This window comes from Hylobates moloch, unplaced genomic scaffold (assembly GCF_009828535.3).
Source record: "Hylobates moloch isolate HMO894 unplaced genomic scaffold, HMol_V3 SCAFFOLD_4, whole genome shotgun sequence".
NCBI lineage: Eukaryota > Metazoa > Chordata > Mammalia > Primates > Hylobatidae > Hylobates > Hylobates moloch.
The window spans coordinates 37,557,538-37,582,235 of NW_026652279.1; the positions used below are offsets into that span (position 1 = coordinate 37,557,538).

General features: G+C 43.4%; 1 protein-coding gene, 1 long non-coding RNA gene and 1 pseudogene across 20 annotated transcripts in view; 1 reads left to right on the forward strand and 2 right to left on the reverse strand.

Moving 5' to 3' along the window:
* The window catches only part of KALRN (kalirin RhoGEF kinase), a 695,573-nt gene that overhangs the window by 567,248 nt on the left and 103,627 nt on the right, over positions 1 to 24,698 (reverse strand). The window lies entirely within an intron of this gene.
* On the reverse strand, positions 52 to 20,515 carry LOC131383231 (uncharacterized). The gene is made up of 3 exons (XR_009213099.1): positions 20,456 to 20,515; positions 2,257 to 2,494; positions 52 to 1,995 (listed from the first exon to the last, which is right to left on the reverse strand). It is a non-coding gene; the product is annotated as an uncharacterized LOC131383231 (long non-coding RNA).
* LOC116466845 (60S ribosomal protein L7-like) lies at positions 9,343 to 10,519 on the forward strand (annotated as a pseudogene).

Consider the following 24,698-nt stretch of genomic DNA (forward strand, 5'->3'; position numbering starts at 1 on the left):
ATCAAATACAGTTTTTAGCAAATATAAATTTATTTTTCATGTTATCCCCTTAGTTAATAACCTCTATAGTTACTGCTCCTTCTGATGTTTTATTTTGATATTTCCATAGATTTCTGTAAACTGAGAGTTTACTCAATGTATGACAAGTTTTCTATAGGTGCATAATTCTTGTTCAAGGCATATATTTCAAAATGTAGACCCACATCTTTCTCTAGTTTCCAGAAAATAAAGAGTTTGAAGCAACAGACACAGAAGAGTGGGTTTGCTCCCATGCTGCAGAAGGCATTTGCAGGACAGAATTCCCAGCTCTATTCTAGAATCAAACATCTGAGGATTTTTTGAGTCTATATTTGGAAATGCCATTCCAACCCTGAAGGCTTGAAATGTGCTGCTTAAAGGTGTGCCAGGAAAATATGGCAGCAGCACCTTTTGCATTTATATTGCCACCTTTTAGCCCTGGATCCGAGATTTATACAGCAACAATGGTCAACTATTCGGCTCTTCTCCATTTCTTCATGAAGTCTTTCACTTTACTTTCCCCTGGCAGTGCACAGAGATTTTATATGCCGCCTAAATTAATCTGACACAGAGGTAAAGGATGTCTCAGCCAAGGTCACTGTCCAATCTGGATGCAGTGATAGCTATAAAAACTGACTGTATACAGTTAAGTGTGTGAGTTCTGCAGTAAATCCAAAACAGAATGCTTCTTGCTACTCCAAATGACCACAGAAAAGGTTAGATTCAGGCTGGACTGTTTGTGAGCTATGAAAGCTACGACAGCCCTCAGCAGGGGACAGATGTTGCAACTGAGTCAACAGTGACTTGGCCAAGGCTTGTTCATGCAGAGGTGGAAGCAAATATCCAGGCATTAAAAATCAGTCAGGTGGCCCAGGAGCAAGATTACATACAAGGAAGTTTGGAAGGAGAAGGAGAGAACTTGGAAGTCAGCTCAGAGCAAGCCTATAGTGAGAAATATGAGCGAGGTCTATGGTAAAGAGCCACCCAGCTCAGTGTCCTGTTGTAATATTTATAAGTTTATTCTTCTACCTTTATAGCCTTTCTTCTTACTTCTTTATGCAGATCCATGCTAGAACCTATTACGTGTTCAACCTATTATGTGTCCAACAAAACATATATTTTCATGTCACTGACAGATTTAGGCTATAGAAATGCATGCCATAATGCAGCATTAGATGGGGACATTTTTTCTTCAAACTGCTTTCACATTACTTGCAACATGATTTGTCAAAATAAATACCTTAAGACCTTGTCTCTGTAAGACTTAACATACTCTACATGTGGTGGTTCCCTTATATCTTCAATACTTCTGGAAACACAAAAGCTGGCACAAGTGTCATTATCATGGAATCCATGGCTCCTTCCCTCTGTGCAAGTGACCAGCCATCTGTTGGAAAGTCATGCGCAGTTGCCTGCCTTTCATGGATGCTTCCATTGCCTGTTCAACATCCTCACTCTCCAGACTTGCCAAGAGTGTCTTCTGGACCCTGGGGCTGATGCTCACATGAAACCTTCTAGCCAATGTGCACTTTCAGGCACTCATACTAGGATACCAAGAGAATAGAGTGCTCTTTTTAAAAAAAAAATCCTTCTCATATTTCAAACATCATCTTATCTATGAAGTAAGTGTTGTGAATACAGCTAAAGGGATTTCAGGTGTCTTGCCTTTGTTCCCTGTGTGGTCCTGGTGAGGATGCTGCAGTTTCAGAGACAGCAGTAGTAAACATTGGGAATTCAGAGTGCTAGAAGGAGGTACTGGTGTCATCTCCATCATGGGCCTCCTCTCACTCATGAAGAAGTACTTAATGTCAACAGACACTTCACTTCCTACACATGAAGATGCATTCAGTCATCCTTGTCTCCTTTAGATATGCGTATATCGTTAGATGGCATTTGGAAGTCATGTTTACTCTTCTCACTTTGAATAACCTACAGTGAGGAAGGGGCTGCACTGCGCAAGGAGGAGCTTCCATTTTGCTAAGGAGGAAAAGGATAAGACTGTAGTTAGTGCTTCTCTAGGTTCTAGACAATCTTCCCCATTGTATATAAATCTGATAATGGCCCCTGCACAGGGCAAAGCACGATTCCAGCTCTGATGGCCTCACCTCAGGACTAAGACCAAGTGTTTTGACTTTGCCTCAGAGCAGGGATTTGTGATTTAAATACATTATGGAAATATGCCACTGGAGCCAAAACAAACTATAATATTCCGAGTTCAGATAAATTTTAAACTCTTACCTTTCAGCAAGGAGACATTGCTTTTTTTCTTTGTGAATCTCAAGTTGAGGGGCCAAAAGAGGTTGAGTTCCAAGTTCCTTCCAACTCCCACACCTTCACACTGGCTCTCACTCCTGCCTCTCCTGACCACGTTAAGGCAGTGAGCTCTTTCTTTTATAATATCCACAGACTCCAGCAAGCATCTATTCCACCTAGACTTTCAATGCCTCATTAGGAAGACTGGGACCTGTCTTCTAACCTGTGGAGCAAAATTCAACAAGAAGCAGCCCACAATGAAGGCACTGAATTTTTCCTGCCCCCAACCCCCTCTTAGGAAACTGGCTACCTGTCACACAAGTAGCCATAACATTTGAGAGGTGTACCTGGCTCTGTATGTGACTTACAATCATCTGGCACCATGGGCAGTTCGACATTGAACATTGCTCTTCTGCTTCATTTTCTGGGATGATTTAGAGGAGGTACAATACATGTCCCAGTATTTAAACCCCAAACTATAAGTACTTTATTTTGTGATGAAGTAAAACAATTTCTCAATCCAAAAGGTATCTATCTTTCAACCCCTTTCTGAGTTACTTTCTGGGCCTTCAGCCTATGGGAGACTCCTCAGAAATGCAGAGACCCTCAAGCAGTATTCATACTTATGGCTCTGATCTTCAAAAGCATCTTGGAGCTAGAGAAAGGAGAAAATTGGGGGTGATCCTATAAGGCTTTGATGTGGATGCCCACAGGCCTGGAGAATGAATGATCTGGGAGATGTGCAAATAGTTCTTGCTTCTTTCTGGGAGCAAAGTCTGGCCCACAGGACCGGGGTCCATAATAACACGAGACATTTTTAGTAACATACAGGAGGCCACAGGAGATTCACATGTTTCTGTACTATAGATGCAAATCTGTTTTCACCTTGACCTACTGGGATAAGGAGTAAATTGGGAAACAAAGAAAAAGTAGTGCTAAGGCAGGAGAACAACCTTGAAGGCAGGGGTAGAGGGGTAGAAGCGATCTCAGATCATGTTATTAAGTTCAGCTTATAGTTCACTTCTGTTTCCATTATTGTGACAGAATTTACTCCCTCCCAAAAGAATTTCTAGAGCCATCCAAAAGCATTAACAATAATATATTGTGTTGAGTCCTGGTAACCAGTCCTAATTCCTCGCAACGATTGCAAATACAAGCATTCACCACAAAATGTTAATAATTGCTCTGTAATGTCTGGAGTGGCAAATTTACTTACATATCAGCTTTGTCCTGTATGTACACTACTTTTTGGGGGGAGGGATGGAGGTGTGACTTTTCTATCATGGTAAAATAGATAGCATATATTATTGACCATTTAATCCATGTTTAAGCGTACAGTTCAGTGGCATTCAGTCCATTCACATTTTCACATTGTTGTGCAAGCATCACCACCAGCCATCTCTAGAACTTCATCATCTCAAATTGAAAACTTCATTACTTTTCACACAGTATGTGAGCCTCCCTCAAACCCCAAAGGATTAAGACTCCACCTATCTTCCTTCTCAGTCCTTGGAGAACTATAGGATACAATATTATATAGCATTTTAAGGTTTACAAAATATTTTTCCTCAATGCTCACATAAACTTTGTAAGCCTCCTGTACATGGGTGAAGACCAAGAATCCAAGAAGGGGACAGACTTGCTCAGACAGGGTACTGACCATGCAGGGATCCAGAGAAGGCTCCCAGTGTGCATCCCATCATCCCTCACCACCTTCGACACTGAGGAGGAGAAAGAAGGTGTTGGAGTGGTACCTAAGGAAATCCTCCAAAGGCCAGGCTGTCTCTTACCCCACCCTCTGCCTGATGTGACTCCATCTGACAGATAGTTAGAGCTGCCTGGTGGCCCAGAAAAAAAAAAGACCATTTTCTTACACATCATTGATTGCAAAAAACCAACTGGGTCATTTCACACTTCCTTTCCTTCTCTTCTCTTTTCACTCACATAAAAGCAAACCTACATCCCATCCACTTTTCACAAAAGCACCACAGTACACTCCCATCACCCTTCTCTCTGCACAGACCTCTTTTATTCCTGATCATTCTAACCAGATTCCTTCTTCATAAAAACATGAACATTCAAGAGATCCCATCTGATGTGATTTCCCCCTCCTGCACATTGCAGGGATGGCTTGGCCCATGGCTCCCCATCATCCTGAGGCTGCCCTGAGTGCTTGATGGGCCCCTCCATCCAGGCCGGCATGGAAGACATGGTCTGCTTTTCTGTGTATCCTCTGTTCCTCTTACAAGAACACCCATCATTGGATTTAGGGCCCACCCTAATCTAGTATGACTTCATCTTAACTAATTATATCTGCAAAGACCCTATTTCCAAGTAAGGTCACATTCTAAGATTTCAGGTAGATATGAACTTTCAAGGGACATTTATTCAACTCAGTACACCCACCTTCCTTCACCAAGGTATGTCAAATTCAATTTCTTGTTTTCTTTGGGTTTCGTTTTCGTTTTTTCATCTAGCACCTGCTCCATCTCAATCCTGCTCATCATCACTGCTATGCTGGAAACCCTTCTGAGAATCCTGCTTCCATCTCCCCCCATACCCATCAGTACCTCTAGTCCTCACTTTACAATGGGTATATGAACACCAGATGAAGAAGGAAATGATGCTAAACTGTCCAGAGAGAGTTCATTATTTCAAGCATTCATCTTTCCCCATTTACCCAAGAAATAGCATGTGTTCATCTCACATTTTGCCCAGGACTGGAGGGTCTAACAGTTCCTACCCTCAGGTATTACACATCAGAGAAATGGGCTACTGCACAGCTACAGGAGCAGAGAAGGCAAAATGTAACCAGTTAACTTTAAAAGAAATAGGAAGTTAAAAAAAAAAAAAAAGGCCAGCCAGGTGCAATGGCTCATGCCTGTAGTAATCCCAGCACTTTGGGAGGCCAAGGCTAGTGGATCACCGGAGCTCATGAGTTCAAGACCAGCCTTGGCAACAGGGCAAAACCCCATCTCTACAAAAAATACAAACAATGAGTCGGGCGTGGTGGCACACGCCTATAGTCTCAGCTACTTGGGGGGCTGAGGTAGGAGGATCACTTGAGCCCAGAAGCTCAAAGCTGTGGTGATCTGAGATTGCACCACTGCACTCCAGCTTGAGTGACAAAGTAAGGCCCTGTCTCAAAAACAAACAAACAAAAACGAAAGAAAGAAAAGAAAAAGCCATGTGGGCCAAGGGCTAGGGAGGTGTGGCATAAGCCAAGTACTCAAGGAGGAACTGAATTTGAGCAGATGGAGGTGAGCTCAAAAGACATGGGGGAAAATCTGGGGAAAGGCATAGAGGTACAAATAAGCCTGGAATTTTTAGGGGACTATGAGAAGACCCCATCTGACTAGATGGTAGGTTTCACTGCAGAAGGCAGGCTTTATCAGTGATAAGGTTGTAAAGGCAATTGTTTGTAGATGTATACCTGATCCTATAGGGCCCTGAGTCCAGGCCAGTAGGACCCGTTAAGCGGTTCTAAGCAACTGGGCAGTTTGACTAAGAGGTGTTCAGGGAAGCCAGATCTGGTTGGGTGTGCATGATGGACTAGGAGGAGTAGGGGGATGGCAAGGAAGACCTGGATGGAAGCCCAGTTAAGAAGACAGGCTCCAGAGCCAGAGCTTTATTTCTCCACTGTCAGTGGCCTTGAAAAAGCCAAGTGAATCCCCATCCATTGCCACAGTCTTCCGTCAGACTCTGCAATCAATATAGCCATCCTGACATGGCTTGGCGGGCGGCGGGGGGAGGGGGGTACCCTGGCTGGCCTCCAGCCCTTCTTTCCCATTAACATGATGAGTTGCAGAGGGCATGTCAGGGATTGCTTTCAGTGAATTCTAGGAATGGAGATCCCTTTGCTTAAAAATCCCCAAACAGGCAAAGAGAAACTCAACAGTGTTTTGCAAATCAACACATGAATGCCTCTTGGGGACAATGGCCTCTCCAGAGAGGACAGAATCACCATCTCAGCTCAGATCCGGCTTCTACTGATGAAACAGCCTAAGACTGGTGCTGGCATCTGAGAGGTAATGAAGAAATGCTCAGCTCAGGCACTTTATACCAGAGGCCATCAGATAAGCAATTATCTCCTCGGTAGACTGGGAGCTTCCTGGAAGAAGTGGGCTATCTCTTCCATAAGATTCCCATCTAGGTCCTTCTAGTCACCAGGCACAAGCCCAGAGGAGGCTGTAAACATACTCCCATCTACTCCATCCTCCTCATTCAGCCACAAACATCGCTGCTTCAGGAGCAGAGGGTGGGGTGGAGGTGACCCAAAGCAGGCAGAAACAAACCCTGAGTGTGATGGGTAGAATAATTTCTGAAGTTTACAAGGCACACCTCTGAGCCTCTCTGCGTAGCTCAGTCTCTCCTAGGAGAAAGATGGGCAGGAAAAGGGGAGGGAGCCCTGAGGAGCAGAAGAAGAGCTGACTCTGATGTTTCCTTTCTCCTTAATAGTGCTCTGTACTCCATCACAGGAGGTTCCCACATGCCCCAGACCCACAGCCACTGCACCTGGAGCAACAGGCCTCAGGAAGGAGCTGGGAACAGGGGCACTCGCAGGGGAAAGAGGCAGAGGTGGAATTTTCTAAATGCAGCTAAGACAAAAGGGAAGAAAAGACACACTCTCCTTTTCTCCTCTGCTGCACTGGAAGCTCAAGCTGTATCAGAAATATCACACAGGACAGCAGTCCACAAGGAAAATGACCCTCCTGCGGATGGTTTTCCTTTTTTTAGTGATCAATGTAACTTGAAAGACATAACTTCTACCCTCCTTATTTCGGAAAGGGATGCAAACAAATGATCTATTTGTACTAAAACTAAACTCCCTCTGCGTGTAACTTCTTAAAGGTATTTATACATTGAATCTGACTCACACTTTTGATGTGGAAAAGTTTTATTAACATAACTACTTATCCCAGCCTACTCCCATTGGGATTCATGGCTCTTGCCCAAAAGACATTTCGGGTATTTCTATGTTACCTTAAATCCTGGCAGTGATTCGTGTTTCATAACAAGCGTATTCACAGATTCCACGAGAAACTCCTAGCTGTCTTTGGATTACAATTAGGAAGTGAAATTGGAAGTGAGAAGGGGCCCTGTCTACAAGAACAAAGAGCCCCAGACTGAAGGTCTGGAGATTCAGGACCCTATTCCACCACTGCCTGTGTGGTCCAGTCACTTGCCTCCTCAGGGTCCTTGTCTGTAGAATGACATTGCTGGCCTAGCACAGTCCTTAGTTGTCTTCCAGCTCTGACTTCCTGTGATTGTAACAGAAGTTTAAAAATATCTCTAGAGAGACAAATCTCACAATATTATGTAGTCATGAAAAGACCGAACCAATGGCATCTAATATCTCTGGGCTCTGAAAGTCTGTGACTCTATTATATACAATGGTTTTTAAATGTGCAGAGATTAAGAAACATAAACACAAAACAGAAGAGTCTCTTTAAAAAGCTATTTTAAAAGAACAGACACTAAAGAGCCTAAAATAGCCATTCTGTGTACATATAGAGCAAATGGGTGAACAAGATCAAAATTATGCAAGTCTAGGGTGGCAAAGGCTTGTAGTGACTGGACTCTTTCCTGATGAAAATAAGGCATGACAATTGGGACATTATGCCACAGTCCTAACTCCATGTCATTGTTATATCTTTTGTCATTGGGCACAGGGAAAACACAGGACCCCAACACATGGATGGTATTATGAGAAAAAGATTAATTCTCTCTTGACAAGTGCACTGCTTTGTCCTGAGCTCAATGGCACATCCTGGGGCAGCAGCGAAGCATCTCAAGATACTTAAGAACTTAGGACTTCAGCTAAGTTGGAGTCTCGCTGGTTAATAGGACATGGATTCACTCAAGTCAAAACAGAGGTTCAAAGTGGGGCATAATACACAGCAGACAGATGAGATTCATTACAAAATACTCAGCTAACATGGCGGGGAACAGGAATGAGGTCAGGTGATCAAGCATTAGTAAAGTTTGTCAGGCCCCAAGTTTAAGTAGAGACTGTTAGAGGTAAACTAAGTCTCTCAAGGACTGGGAATAGATGTTGAGTGCTAATATACAGAAGGTATTCAACTGCACTTGTTCACCAAATGGAAACTTACAAAAGAAGATGTTGCTCCAATGAGGTTTGTTTGCTGAACAATGTTTCTCATTCACGGCAGCCAAGACTTTCGGGTCAGCCCCAGGAGAGAGAAGCAGAGGTGGAGGGAAACTCCCTGAACTTAAAGGTGCCTAGACCAGGTCCAAATCCCCTAAGAGAAGGGATTCCACTTCATATACCACCCTGAATCTGGCTGATGGAAGGAAGCTGTATTCTCTGGATGAATGAGGGCTTGGCCAGAGAGTTGATGTCCATAGTTTAAGCTGGATGGGGCCCTTGGATGGGTGCCCATCTATCTAAGGAGACCCTGCCTTATCAGCATCCCAGACCCGGATGAGTCTTAGAAATCCTGAAAGATTTCGGGTTGCCAGAAGCAGCTGGACACAAACAAAAGGCCCTTCACAGAGTAATTAAAATAAGCAAGAAGGTAAAGGCTCTGTGTGTCAAATTCTGCACTCGGCTGAGGGAGATGTGATGGATGAACCCCAAGAAATGGGCATGAGCCACGCCTGTTTCCAGAAAAGCCTTTCCCTTATTGTGAGAACTGGCATTAGACAAAGTAATAATCATTTTCAGTTGAATCTTGTGAAAAACTGAATTTAACTTGAAAGTAGGTATTGCATTTCTTTAAATTCCATTTCATATGGTTCCACTCCATATCCATCTTCTAATGGAGAGGATGGTTTCTTAACTGTCTTGTTTGTGAACTGTCTATGTGTTCATACTATGATTCTATTAAAGTTATTTTACTTGGAGAAGGATATTTAAACCTAGTCTGTGGGGCAGTGGATCTGGAAATGTTCTAGACCCCTGATCCTGTCCTGGCCTTTCTTAGTCACCCCTGCCTGTGCCAAGAGATTAGCCACTTATTTAGTACAATCAAACTCAAGGTAGTATCAACTACTTGGTGGCACCTCTGATTTAAGACAAAGGTGACATTGTGATGCTGTGAGGAAAGAATGGTATTTTCAATAAATGTCTTCAAGTCTACTGATGACAAAACAGGAGGAAAAAAAATCTCTTTTTTTCCGGCTGGAACCATGGAGGGTGTAGAAGAGAAGAAGAAGGTTCCTGCTGTGCCAGAAACCCTTAAGAAAAAGTGAAGAAATTTCACAGAGCTGAAGATCAAGCACCTGAGAAAGAAGTTTGCACAAAAGTGCTTCGAAAGGCAAGGAGGAAGCTTATCTATGAAAAAGAAAAGCACAGCCAGGTGCAGTGGCTCACACCTGTAATCCCAGCACTTTGAGAGGCCGAGGCAGGTGGATCATGAGGTCAGGAGTTCAAGACCAGCCTGGCCAAGATGGTGAAACCTCGTCTCAACTAAAAAAAAAAAAAAAAAAAAAAAAACTACAAAAATTAGCCAGCCGCAGTGGCAGAAGCCTGTAATCCCTGCTACTCGGGACCTGAGGCAGGAGAATCGCTTGAACCCGGGCAGCAGAGGTTGCAGTGAGCCTTGATTGCGCCACTGCACTCCAGCCCGGGCAACAGAGAGAGGCTCTGTCTCAAAAAAAAAAAAAAAAAAAAGAAAGAAAAAAGAAAAAGAAAAAGAAAAAGCGAAGCACTATTACAAAGAATATAGGCAGATGTACAGAACTGAAATTCGAATGGCTAGGATGGCAAGAAAAGCTGGCAACTTCTATGTACCTGCAGAACCCAAATTGGCATTTGTCATCAGGATCAGAGGTATCAGTGGTGTGAGCCCAAAGGTCCGAAAGGCGTTGCAGCTTCTTCGCCTTCGTCAAATCTTCAGTGGAAGCTTTGTGAAGCTTAACAAGACTTCAATTAACATGCTGAGGACTGTAGAACCATATATTGCATAGGGGTACCCAAATCTGAAGTCAGTAAATGAACTAATACAAGCGCGGTATGGCAAAATCAATAAAAAAGCGAATTGCTTTGACAGATAATGCTTTGATTGCTCGATCTCTTGGTAAATATGGCATCATCTGCAGGGAGGATCTGATTCATGAGATCTATAATATTGGACAACGCTTCAAAGAAGCAAATAACTTCCTGTGGCCCTTTAAATTATCTTCTCCATGAGATGGAATGAAGAAAAAGACCATCCATTTTGTAGAAGGTGGAGATGCTGGCAACAGGGAGAACCAGATCAACAGGCTTATTAGAATGAACTAAGGTGTCTACCATGATTATTTTTCTAAGCTGGTCAGTTAATAAACAGTACCTGCTCTCAAATTGAATACAAAATAGTAATAATAACCTCTTTCTCACCATACACTAAAAGCATTTCCAAATGAATTACTCATCCAAATGTGAGAAGTAAAACAATAAAGCTTTTAGTAAGAAATATTTAGAGTAGACAAACATTTCTTAAACAGGACACAAAAAGTACTAAATATAAAAGAAAAAATAATAAACTAGACCACATTAAAGTTAATAACATATGTTCATTTCATGAAAATGCATCATAAGGAGTGTAAAGAGACAAGCCACAGACTGGAATATTCATAATACATATATTCCACAGAGGACTCATATTCAGAATGCATAAAGAACTCTTACAACTCAATAAGAAAAAGGCAGATAATTCAATAGCAAAGATGAGGCAAAAGACATGAAGATTCACCTTACAAAAGAGGATATCCAAATGGCCAATAAACATATGAAAACGTTCTAGACTTCATTAGCCATCAAGGAAATGCAAAAAACAAAAACATAATGCCCACAATGTGACACTACCACACACCTAGCAGAAAAGCCAAAATGGAAAAGACAAATAATACCAAATATTGGCAAAGGTATGAAACAATGGGAAGTCTTCTATCTGCTGGTGAAGATATAAATCATTATAACTGCTTTGGAAAACTTTTTGTTTTTTGTTTTTTTTGTTTTTTTTTTTTTGAGACGGAGTCTCGCTCTGTCGCCCATGCTGGAGTGCAGTGGCGCGCTCTCGGCTCACTGCAAGCTCACGCCATTCTCCTGCCTCAGCCTCTCCGAGTAGCTGGGACTACAGGCGCCCGCCACTACGCCCGGCTAATTTTTTTGTATTTTTAGTAGAGACGGGGTTTCACCGTGGTCTCGATCTCCTGACCTCGTGATCCACCCGCCTCGGCCTCCCAAAGTGCTGGGATTACAAGCGTGAGCCACCGCGCCCGGCCTGGAAAACTTTTTGGCAGTGTTTATTAAAGCTAAACGTACTCATACCCCATTGCTTGGTATTTCCTCTTAGGTATATACTCCACAAAACTGGGTGTATATATTCATCAATAGACACGTGCAAGAGTGTCCATAGCGGCTTTATTCATAATAGCGCCAAGCTGGAAACAACCCAAATGTCTTGTACAGTAAGATGGATAAATTGTGGCTTATTCATATAATACAGAAATAAATTGCTATACACAACATGGATTAATCTCACATACATAACATTGAACAAAAGACAGACACAAAATAGTGTGTATTTTAGGATTCTACATATACCAAGTTTCAAAACAGGCCAACTAATCTATGATGCTGGGAGTCACCATAGAGATTACCCTTGAGAGGAGGAGCTAGTGAATGGAAAGGGACCCTGCGGGGGCTAATGTTCTAGGGTGCTCATAATGTTATTGATCTGTGTGCTGATTACTCAAGTGTGTTCACTAGGTAAAAATCCATGGAGCTGTACATTTAGAATTTGTGCACTCTTCTGTACACTTGCTATACTTCAGTGAAAAGTTTATAACATGAAAATATAAACACAAACTACATTTAAGGAATAAAGTCCATGTAGGAAAACAAAAAATCCATGAAAACTGCTCTGCAAACTCAAATCTATAAATGACAGCAAAATGGATAGCTTCTAATTGTCCCGATTATTCTCTTCAAAACGAAAATTTGTCATGGGGGGTTGGGGGAGGGACAGCGTTAGGAGATATACCTAATGTAAATGACGAGTTAATGGGTGCAGCACACCAGCATGGCACATGCATACATATGTAACAAACCTGCACGTTGTACACATGTACCCTAGAACTTAAAGTATAATAATAATAAAAAAAAAAACTTGAACATTCCTTAAGAAAAAAAAGAAAATTTGCTTTTTATTTAGTATCTATGTCCCACTTTCAAAAATAATTTGAAGCCATGGTCATATTTGTTGAACAAATACACATAAGGGGCTTTTTAGTTTTCATTGGAAGCTTTTAGGACATCAAAGTTGTTCAATTTTGTTTGGTTTACTTTTACTTTTTTCCCCGTGTTAATATACGGGTTTATAAAATACAATTTTTCTTGGCTAACACCCTCTAATGAAGATTAAAACCCTAATATTTACATAACCAGCAAGCAAATTAAGCTGAGCAAAACACAGTCCATCCAATCAGGATCTTTGGAAGGTTTCAGCCAGTGGCTGTAGTTCAGGTCTAACGGCTTGGCATTCATTGGAAAGGGAAGATTGGGAGCAATTATTTCAATAACCCAAGCCAAGAAACACAGCTATGCTATTCAGGAAAAAGAGGGGGCCACAGAGACCAAGTCTACTTCTAGCAAAACGGAACCTGGCTGGCTAGTAAAAGCTGATGTTTCCCTACTCTGCCGTGTGCACTGGCTTTTGCCTCTTCTGGAGGAAAGCTTTTGCAGTGGACAGATGGTTCTCTTACATTTGTATAATGCCTTATTATTTTCAAAGTTTCCTAGATACCAATAGCATCTGAATCTCATATTCACCTTAAAATGAAAATAGAGAAGGTTAGTATTATCCCCTTTTCATTGGTGAAAGAACTGAGACTCAGACAGCTAAGAGACTCTTTAAAACGACATGGCTGGCAAGTTCCATAGCATGGATAGAACATATTTGTCATGTGCTCTGTCCTTTGTACCATGGGGTCTCTTGGCTTCTCTCCAAGCCACTTAAGAGAATGAAATTCCACTTCCAAAACTCGGAAAAAAATTAAGCTAGGATTATTAGACACTGGGCAGCAGGCAAGCTGGAAGCTGTGCCACAGTCAAAGGAAAGGACAGCATTCACCTTCAAGATCATGCATTATGGAGGCACTGCGGGGTACAGGGAGATAGGTAGGTGCCAAGACTCCTACTTGTAGCAATGGTTTGAATGCCTGAGTCTGCTCTACTACAAAAGGTCAACAGCAATGGTAGACTCATCTGGGCAGACTTTGCTACAGACAGGGAACTGACACCTGTGGGTTTGAGACATACAAGTTCTGAAATCCATTCATGCACACAGTCAGTTTGGATTCTGCTAGGGTTGCATGCCACCAATAGTAAACAGCATAAAGAGCACTGGCTTTGGAGTCTGCCAGACCTGGCTTTCAGTCCCAGCTCTATTTTTCACTCAATGTGTGCCCCAGAACAAGTTACTTATCTGCTCTGAGTTTCAGTTTTCTTGGTCATAAAATAATAATGATAAAATATACCCATCAGAATCATTGTGAAAATTAACATAATAATAATATAAAGTTATTGGCATATAGTAGGCAGTAAATACATTTTTGTTCCTTTCTCTTCTCGCCAACTAAAAAAAGATGGATTTTCTGCGAGCTTTTAAAACACATGAAAGGAATAGTTTCTATCTTCCTTGCTAGCCAGAATGAAATAAAAACATAAATCATTTAAATTCATACCTTCCAGGTAATCATATATGAATATATAATAACCTTCTCAGGTGGCCTAATTTAAGAACCTTGATCTATTTTTTTTTTTTTCCTTTTTCACCTGGAAGTAATCTGATTAACTCAGCGCATGCTTCATTTCCTGGAATAGAAATTGCAATCATCTTCTCCTTAATTTCAATAATTGATTAACATGACAAAAACAAGTCACCTATAGTCAGAATCTAGCACCCACAATATTCTCTAGAACTGATGTTTTGATGTTGCCAAATGCTGCCTGAAAGAAAAGCATCTAATTTCCAGGTTAACTCTAGATGTTCCCCTGGGCAAATTCCACAGGTTACGCAGAAACACTAAGAGAAGGGGTTTCATACCTGGCTGCCTATGATCTTCCTTTTAAAAAGCAAATATAGTCTTTTCAAAATCTACAGGTGATCTTCCATGAGAAAGTTTTGCTGTTTCCTCAAACTCCATGAAGACTCCTCCCATAAACTGGTCCCCCTTCCCAGTTATCCTATTTTTGTCCATAAGCACATGTTCTTAGAATCTCAGAAACAAGAAACTGAAAGAGATTTCCATTAAAGCCATCTGATCTAGTACTAAGAACAAAAAATGCATTAATCATCCCACTGAACCCCTGATGGTCTGCTACTGACTAAACACAAGTACAGGGGAGCCGACTACGTCCCTGCTGCATTGCTCCCATTGTTGGTCAAGTCCTTCTATACATCTGGGTGGGACGTTTCTCGTTCCATCCTTTCCCCTTTCACTAATCCCAGCTCTGCATTCTAGAGCAATAGGGGACAGACAAATCTCACCCTTCTTCCTCACTAGAGGTCCCACAACATGGAAAGCACCCATTATGTGTGTACACAGGTTTTACGCTCTGAATCAAACATTCAATCCAAAAATCATCTGAGGATCAACTGTGTGCCTCACACTGTTTTAGGTGCTAAGACAGGAGATGTAAATAACACACAGCATCTATATGCAAAAAGCTCACAGTAGTCCCTTAGAACTTCTGGATATGACCTGGCTTCTAGACCAACCACCCTTTCCCTCTTCCAGATACACTTTGGCTTAGTGATGCTTCTCTTAAAATGTGATTCTCAGAATATGGGAGCAAAACTGGATGGATGAGTCTGTGGATTATTTCCTAGTCTGATATTGTACTACAGTTGTGCAAGATGTTAACAGTGGGGGATGCTAGGTGAAGGGCACACAGGACTTCCATGAATGTTTCTTTGCAACTTCCTATGAAGCTATAATTATTTCAAAATAAATTTTTTCTAATGGATGGAGATGCCACTAACACAAGCTACTGACAGGACAATTCAAAACCTAATAAAAGGCCCAAACTAGGATAGGTCCACCTACTCAAATAGTTCTTGAAATAACACAGAAGTGAACAGAGAGCAAGAACTGTCAGATAAAAGGCCATACTCTGTCTCTCCCTAGGAGGCAGAGCACCTTCCATAAGCACTTGCTTATAGAAGATCCTCCATGATCTGAATCTGCAGGGCCTTCTCATTCCTATTCTGGAATGTCTGGATTGGCAGGGCCTATTGCCTGTGCTCCCTCTCACCTGGAGGGGCTGCATGGGGTGGGGAGTTATAAACCATTAGGCTTTGGAGTCCAACACACCTGGCTTTAAAATGCAGGCCCACCACTCACTAGCTGTGATAGCCTGGGGATCTTACTTGCTCTTTTCAAGCCTCTGCAAAACAAAGATGGTGATGAGCACTATTATCTCACATAGTTTTGTAAGAGGAGACAATAAAATAATTTATATAAAGCACACGGTATAGTTCCAGCATCCACAAATAACTCAATAAATATTTGTTGTTTCAGAGCCTCGCTCATAGATAAGTTCTAGGTTTCCAGGATTTACTAACTCCCCACCTCTTTTTTTTTTGAGAGAGAGAGTCACTCTATTGCCCAGGCTGGAGTGCGGAGGTGCTATCTTGGCTCACTGCAACCTCTGCCTCCCAGGCGCAAGTGATTCTCCTGCCTCAGCCTCCTGAGTAGCTAGGATTACAGGCATGCACCATAATACCCACTAATTTTTGTAGTTTTAGTAGAGATGGGGTTTCACCATGTTGACCAGACTGGTCTCAAACTCCTGGCCTCAAGCGATCTGCCTGCCTTGGCCTCCCAAAGTGGTGGGATTACAGGCATGAGACACTGAGCCTGGCCCTTACTCCCTTTTTAACATCCGACAGAACATCTGCCCTTTCCCCACCTTCTAGTACCTCTCTAGCCTGCCAGGATGTCTCAGATTTCCAGTCCAGTGCTTCTCCTCAAGCCATTTGCAGTGAAGGACCAGTTTGATTTTTTTTTCTGCTTTTATTCTAATCTGTTATAGACTAGTACTTTAGTAAACTATAATAAAAATGAATTACCAGCGAAGTACAATTTTAAAAACAAAAGTTCCAATTTTTTAATTTTTAGATTCAACAGACATAAAATTACTCTGGAAAATTGCTATAAAGTTTCTAAATGCTTCCTTTCTATTTCTGTGCTCCTCATTACTGACTGACAACAAATGGTTGACAGAGCAGTTCCATGGACTACACTTTAGAGGGCACTTCTCCATTACCTCCCTTCTCCAAGCCTGTAGGAACCTTACTTTCAGTGAAACACACTGAGGGCTTAAGATCTCTGTGTTTGGGATATTGGTTTTAATTGCCAAGGAGGACTGCATGCTCTCTGAGTGCCAGGGTCATGTCCACTGTGCCCAGCCCAGAACCAGATGCCTCATGGGGGCCAATTCCTTGCTGATAATCTAAGCACTCAAACAGGCATATTATTTACTTTTACCTTTCCATGATTTCACCTCGATGGTGCATCCTTGAAAACCTGCCTAAAGAGAACACTTTGTCCCTTCACCATCCCTCCCTGTTTGCCTGCATACCATCTATTTCTGTGTGTGTCTTTTTTACCACCTGCTTCATCTCCATTTAACTGAAATGTACCAGATATAGTCACAGTTTCTTCCACAGAGGGAGAAGATAGGACAAATCTCAGAAAATCCCATTCATCAGAAAAGCTGGCTTCTGGCTCACCAGATAAACATTCAAGGAAATGGAGTGGTTACATTAATTTACTTCCTGGGGATACTGTTAGCCTCATCTCTGTGTCTCTCTAATGCTGGGCACATGCTAGCTGCTCAGTAGACGTTTATGTGAAGTGGGCACAGAGTAGCAGCTGCTGCAGTGAGTGCAAGTCACACCTTCAGTCATGTCACTCAGAAGAAGGGGGGCGGTGAGTGGCACTGCCACAGGAAGGAGCCTCGGATGTCACTGAGACCAATGGCTGTCTACCTTGGCAGAACAATGAAATCACTCGGGAAACTTTGATACAATACTCACTCCTACATCTCAGACCCAGAGACTTTTTAATGTCATTGATCTGGGGTGAAGCTTGGGCATCAGCATTTTTCAGGTTCCATAGGCAATTCCAATGTGTGGCTAGGGTGAAAACTCACTGATTTAGAACACTCTCCCATCCACACAGGTACATAGCAGAGTTCCTTAAATGCTTGTTGAGTAGATGAATGAGAGAGTCACTGGATCAGCAGATCGATAAAGGGAAGAGGATGGGTCTGGAGCAAATGCAAACACGGCCTTGACCCTGTCTCCTCAGATCCCTCACCTCCAGCTGCTCTGCATCTTTTCCCAAGTTCCAGCCTTAAGCTCTAGCCAAGAAGTATCCTCTTGCCCATAAGAGAAGCGCTTGCTCCTCCCCTCAAACACTGGTCCCTAGGAAAGCACTGACTTAGTCCACTCTCACCTTTTTCAAGCAGGAAACTCCTGAACTTTCTCGAACACACACCTAGAAGGCTCCACAAATACCACTGGCCTCAACTCCTACAGAATAAGAACACTCTGTCTCATCTATTTCATGTTTATTTAATGGCTGCTAGGCTTGTTTTCCTGGAAGCTTTCAGTCCAGGATGCCATCTCAAACTACAGACTTCCAGAGGACAGAGGCCCAAGAACACTGTAAAAAGTGATTGGTTTATGAAAGTCTAGTAAATGGATGCTGCTGTGGTAATGCTGCAGAGAGACAAGAGGGAAGGGGAGGATGAGAAATGGCAACCAGAAGGAGGAAAAGGAGCAGAAGGAGGACGATGAGGAAGAGGAGGAGGATGAGGAACAGGAGGAGGAGGATGATGAGGAAGAGGAGGACGACGATGAGGAAGAGGAGGAGGAGGAAGAGGAAGAGGAGGATGATGAGGAAGAGGAGGAGGATGATGAGGAAGAGGAGGAGGACGATGAGGAAGACGAGGAGGACGGTGGCAATGACAAGGAAGTGGTGTGCATCCCTGGAAGGGGAGATGCTAGCTGCCCACTGTGGGCAGGCACAGATGCACAGATGACACAGAAGATCAGGCAGTACCCACTACCCCTTCCTAAGGAGCAGAGAACAATTTAGCTAAGCTCAGACTTCTCTGCTGGGAATGTGTGCCTGGGGCTGCCCCAGGTTCTGACCTCTGGCTGCTCCTTAGTTGCTGCTGCTGCTACTTTTAGCTGAACAGTGGCCCCTTCCCAGCCTCCTCTCCAACCTCTAGTTCCAGGATCTCAGAGGAGCAGCTGGACTTGTCATTCTCCCTCTGGATCCTGGACTTCCTACTCCATGAAGCTACAACTGAGTCAATTTGGGATGCTATTTGGAAGGAGATAAACACAGGGTAGCTAGGGAGTCAGTTGTGAAATCCAACACTTATTTTTCAGGCCAGAAAAAGAAAAAAGGTACATATGTTAGGTCCAAGGAGAACACTCCCTCTGGCCCCAAAAGAAACACTCCTTAGGTCTCCCTCTTACTGCTCATCTAATAGCTTCTAATTGTTCAGATTATCCTGTTCTAAAATGAAAACTAGCTTTTTAAAAATTTATTTAGGATATATGCCCCACTTTCAAACAGAATTTGATGCCAGTCTTATTTATTGAACAAATATACATTAGAGCATTTTTAGTCTTTATTGGAAGATTTTAGGACATCAAAATTGTTAAATTTCACTTGGTTTACCTTTGTTTGCACTGCCTGTCTGTGTATAGATGGCATTCCATCACTAGCATTAATAGGTATTTTCTGGTATGTTTCTCTCTCTCCATTTAAAGGGGAAAAAGAAACACACACTATTTGGGCACCCTTGTTTCCTAGCACTCTGTGAGGCTCTATTAGTAGTTTTCCTCATGCAATTCTTACAATCCATGAACTAAGTTACAGGACCCACCCAGGGCCACACAGCTTGCAAGTTGCAGAGCTGGGATTCAAATCCAGGACTTTGTGACTTCAAAGCTCACAGACGTCCATCTTCCCCTGAAAACAAGCCTTATACTCCTGTCATCAAAAAGAGCAATCTGCTCCCAACCTTAAAGCCCCACTAGACTGGTACTTCCCACTGGGCTCAATAAACCACGTGGATTGCCTGAACCACCAGTTTCCAGAAAATAGAGAGGGAAACACATCCACCATCCACATGACAGTGAGATATGAAGAAATATGTGCCTTTTCTTGCTAGATCAGCTTTTTTGGTGGCTGCAGAAAGAAAGGAGGGGAGGCACCCAGCCAAGAGAGGTGAATTATGGATCATCCCAGAGTCTGCAATAACATTTCCCCTTCCCAGAAGCACCTCTTAACTGCAAGAATTCCAATAAAATGATTCATTCATTAATCATCCAATAGATTTTCACTGAACACCTACTATGTGCCTAGTACTAGAAACTGTACTAGGTGCTGAGGGTAGAAAAGTGAAAAAAAAAAAAAAAAAAAAGCCATCACAGTTTCTGTCCTTATAAAGCTAGCAGCTATAAGGGAACAATGCTGGGGTTCAGAGGCATTTGTGGGGTGATAGCATCTCCTGACACACTACCTTAAATTTAGCAATGAGGCACTTTTGTGGGAGGAGGAGGAGAAGGAGGAGTAAAGGAAACCAAACTCGTTGCTATGCAACAGTGACGATTTATTCTTAGAGCAGGGAGAGCAGCAGCATGGTGCAGGGAGTGGGTGGGGGGTGGAGATGGAAAGAGGGGAGGCTGGAGGAGTACACAGTGGGAGGAAAAGTGGTATAAGCAAGTATCGAGGCTACGCATACAGGCCTCTCCCCATGGAGCCGCTCACAAATGGACACTCCACAGAATCATGCTCTCCAGAGATAGACAGAATACTGTAGGCACAGCCCCAGGAACCACTGAAAAACCCTGGTTCTTAGGTCTGAAGTTAACCTTCAGGTACTGTAACCATGCCTGCACTGAATACCAAAAAGGGACAAAAGCTGAACATAACAATCCTTACCGCCAGGGAAGTAGGATTCACACATATAGTTGACCAACGAGTATTTATTAAGCACCTTCTCCATGTTCATTCAACATTGTGCAGGATGCTGTGGGGATAGAGACAGCCCTCAAGCTGAAGGAGCCCATGTGCTGGCTGGATACAGAGACAGACACCTGCCTGAAACACAGGACTGAGTGCTGGACCTGGCTCAGCCACTTACCTGCTTGCGGAAGCCTGTGGCAAGTCGCTCCACATCTCTGGACCTCAGGCATCTGCTCTCTAAGTTGAGAGACATAAACAAAGCTTAGCCCTATGTCTCTGACACTGTACATGCCACGAGATCTCAGTAAGAGCAGAGTTGAGTATCACCTGGGGTACTTGGGAAGGGCTGCATGGAGAAGGAGGAATTGAGAATGGAGGGGAGAGGGAGACAAATGTTTCCTGAGGACCTGTTATATACTTTTACTTAATGATAAAGAATAGTTTCCCCATTTTCAGAGGTGAAAAAGCCAAAGCCTCAGAGAGTGACTTGCTCAAAACCAGATCCTCCCAGCCCCAAAGCCTGAACACTTCCCACTGGTCCACACTGCTTCTCTGAGATGGTGAGATTTAATAGGAAAAAGGGGTGCAAGGAACACTGGTTGAGGCAACACAGGCAGAGATACTGACAGGCTGAAAAATAGCCAGGATTAACAAGGGCAGATTCCTGGGGCAAAGACAGGCTGTGACTGAAAGGAAGGTGGGGAAGCAGAAAGAATGAGAACCAGGCAGTCACTAACCAACACCCTTCATTGTGCCAAGTGCTATGGAAAAGACAATTTGCAACCAAGGAGATAAAATGTGAAAATTAACAATTAGTGAAAACCTACAAAAAGTGCCAAATGAGATGTACAAAAATAAATCATAGCACAGTTTAAATGGGGGAACAGTTGCTTCCAACTGTAGTGGCCACTGGAGATCCTGTGGAAGAAGGAGTTTGGATCTGAGCCTTAAAGGATTCAGGGGGAGGACAGGTGAGGAGAGGATGAGAGAGGTAAGGACATTTGGAAAAGGAAAAATCTCACACACATGAGAAAAAGCAGAAAATACGCTCCAAGGAAGACCACTTTGCTTAGAAGACAGAGCTGGTGGGAAACAGTATAAAAAAGTGGGGTTGGGTGAGGCTAGGGAGTTGTGGCTGACAGAGTGAGGACTCTAATCTTTGACCAGGGCTATGAAAACTATCAGCTGTTTCAGTGAGGAAAGACATGGTGAAAAGCGGAGTTAAAGTAAAAGAAACCTGCAGGGTTCAGAAAGCCGGGGAAGGAACTATTAGGCATGGGATGAAGAGAGTCTGAATTAGGGATGGCATTGGAGGTGGCCAGGAAGGACTGGTTCCCTGGGTATTTCAAGGACAAACAGACAAGTCCTGGTGACTGGGGAGCTGAAGAAGCGGGAATCAAAGTTAACCCAAGCTTCAAGGCAAGAACATGATGGTATCACATTCAGAACTAGAGAAGCCCAACAAAAACTTTGTGGAGAAGATGGTAATGAGGTAGATTATTTCCATTCTATGCATTTTTAAGATTCTTCTAAGATATCAAAATGAAATAATCATGAATCATAAACTCAAGAAAAGGAAACCTGAGGCTGGGGAAGAGGAGGTGAAGTCACCCATGACCCAGGGTGAGACCAGCCCTCCCCTACTCCCTGTGCCCCGACCCGGGAGGGCAAGGCTGCTGCTTTGGGAGTTGGAAACTGTATGTCCTGGTGAAAGAAGTCACAGGGAGAATGAGAATGGACTCTCAGGGCCAACACTTAATTATTCCCATCAGTAGAGCAAGTGAAGCTTTCTAACAGGGTGAAGCCACTTCCCTGTCCAGGCAAGAATTCCTTCTGTGCTCTAGTGAGGGGTCATCTAGCCTTTGCCATGTGCGGGGAATCACAGGAGACCTCACCCAGCATCTTGTTATAGAGACAGGGGATAAGATTTTGGAGTCAGAGAGACCTGGGTAAGAATCTCACTTGTTCCATCTGGGGCACCTTGAACTGAATTCCATCCTCAAGATAAGGTCTGACAGAGATAGAGAAGAGCTCTATAAAAGCAGCTCAGGGCCCCTAAAATATCACTTCTATTTGCTTGTCAGTGGCAGTTGAAATTCTACCATTAGAGATTTATTTCTCTAGCTTAATATGTTTCTTTTAAACTACACATTCTCCTGTGAGGTGTAACTTATTGAGTTGTTACCAGCCGTAAGTACAAGAGTATGTATTCATTTATCCGATGCCTGAGGGAGCCAGGGTTCTAATGCTTTGGAGAGGAGGAGAGGGGCATTCTGGAGGTGGAATCATTGGCCATATTTGGGTAGGCTACTGAAGTTAGTCAACGATTGACTGGAATGGCAAAGGGACCTAGAAAGCAAGTTTCACAGCTTCACTGGGGATCAGTCCTAATCATCAGATAAAAGAGGTCACAAGAGAGATAACTCTGCTGGTGGAACTACCATATGACAATATGGGCCCTTTGGGGTACAATATGAAAGATAGGGGGCAGGACCTCTCCAGAGAGCACTGCAAAGCACAACAGAAAAGCCACTTCTACCTCCCGTGAAGGCAAAGTCAGAGAGATCAAGGTGTACCAGGAGAGAGGAGGTCTGAATCCAGGAAGCCCTTTCAGATGATACAAAATCCCCCCTTGTTGCTCACCTATGCTTTCATTCTGCACCAACCCAGTCCTGAAACTGTTATTTCAAAGATAACCATGATCTCCTCACATCCAATCCCCCACAGTTCTGTCTCACTCTCTAATCCTTGACTTTAGTGCCCTCTCCTTCCTTGCAACCCTTGATAAGGGAATCTCCAGGTGCTCTGGTTTTTCTACCATGTATCTGACCACTCTTGCATTCCCTCTCACTGTGCCCTAAGGCTCTGCCTCTCTCCTCTCTGTACAAACCCTCCTTGTCCCTAACAAAAGAGAGGGACCACTGCCCAGCAGTTCTCAGCAAAGCAGAAAGGAGTGGTTTAGAAGAGTCTGTACTGTGCAGGGCCTAGTACATAGCTAGTACACAATAAGCTGCAGGAGGAATAAAGAAACGAATGCATTAAAACACTAATCCAAGTGTGACTCAAGAGGATTATGCCATAGGAAGCCACAAAAGATGTAGTATTTTGTTCTGTTTCTGTGGAAGCTTCACTTACTTAACATATACACCCAAACTTTGACACATGAGCACCCACCCATTCAGCATGTTTTCTCTAGAGAACAACTAAAAGAGAGTGTTGTCAACATCAGAATCCCTTTGCCTCCTCATTACTCTGGTCTTTTGCATCCAAGGAGATATGGTTCTCACAAAGGACCATGTAACCAAGAGAAAAAAGAAAGGATCTGGGCCCTATAGATGGAACCCGAGAGGAGAGCTCTTCTCTACCACAAAAGGACTTTTATCCCTGGGCCAGCTTCCCCAGCCTCCTGCTGCAAGTCCTCCCATATGCTCCCCATCCCCCACTCTTGTACCATTTATCTTTGCAGCAAGCTTTTTCTGTGGCCTCACATCTGTATTATATGCGCCATGATACACACATATGTAAACAATATCAGAGAACACCATCTCAACCTTTGGGCTCCCTCACACTAATAGCCTTCCTTTTCCCCCCAGCAGAAGTGTCATGGAGATGAATACCATGGTCTCCTCCAACAAGCTGGGAGCTCTCTGAGGACCAAAGCCATAGTTAGGAGTCACCCCCTCTGTACTCACCATGTCCCTTCAGTGGTCCAGGGGAATACTCTGCCATACAGGCACCCTAGTTCATGCTGACGACTGATCTACAAAGAAGACCAAAAGGCCCAGGAACTCCCCAGAAAGGAGGAGGAGAATACATAAGGAAAGGTGGAGGGAGAGAATATGGGAGAGGGCAAGAACTTAAGTAAATCCTCTGGCCTCAGTGGCTTTCTTGTATCCTGCCTCAGTCACTCTTTTCATCTTTGACCCTGGCATTGATTATTGAGATTTGCCCTTTGATCTGCTTGTCTGTCTCTGCCCATTGAGTGTGAAGCATTGCTATTTGTCAGATATTCTGAGCACCAGAACCCATGCAAGAAAGTTGTCAAGGCAACAGAACCTCTTTGGTATAAATACTGGTGGGTGATACCACTGGTGGAGTAGAGCACAGAGAGCCTCCCCTCCCCCTCTTTTAGTCAGAGCTAACTGACTTCAAAGTTGGTGGAGTGGAAAAGAGTAGGTCTCTCCAAAGACATGCTAAATTGATGTCTAATGGTGATCCAGCAGGGAGAGAGGATTTTGTAGTTCTGATTAGCTGCTCAACTCCCACTGAGCCCAGAGGTGGCAGTGAGGGGCAAAGAGAAAGCTGCAGGAGGGTGGTGGAAGTGGCATAAATTGTGGGAGATGCCTGAAACCACAGTGCTAGGATGTGGCACCCAGGACAGGCTCTGTGAATCTTGAGATACCAGCCTGCTGGGGGCCACT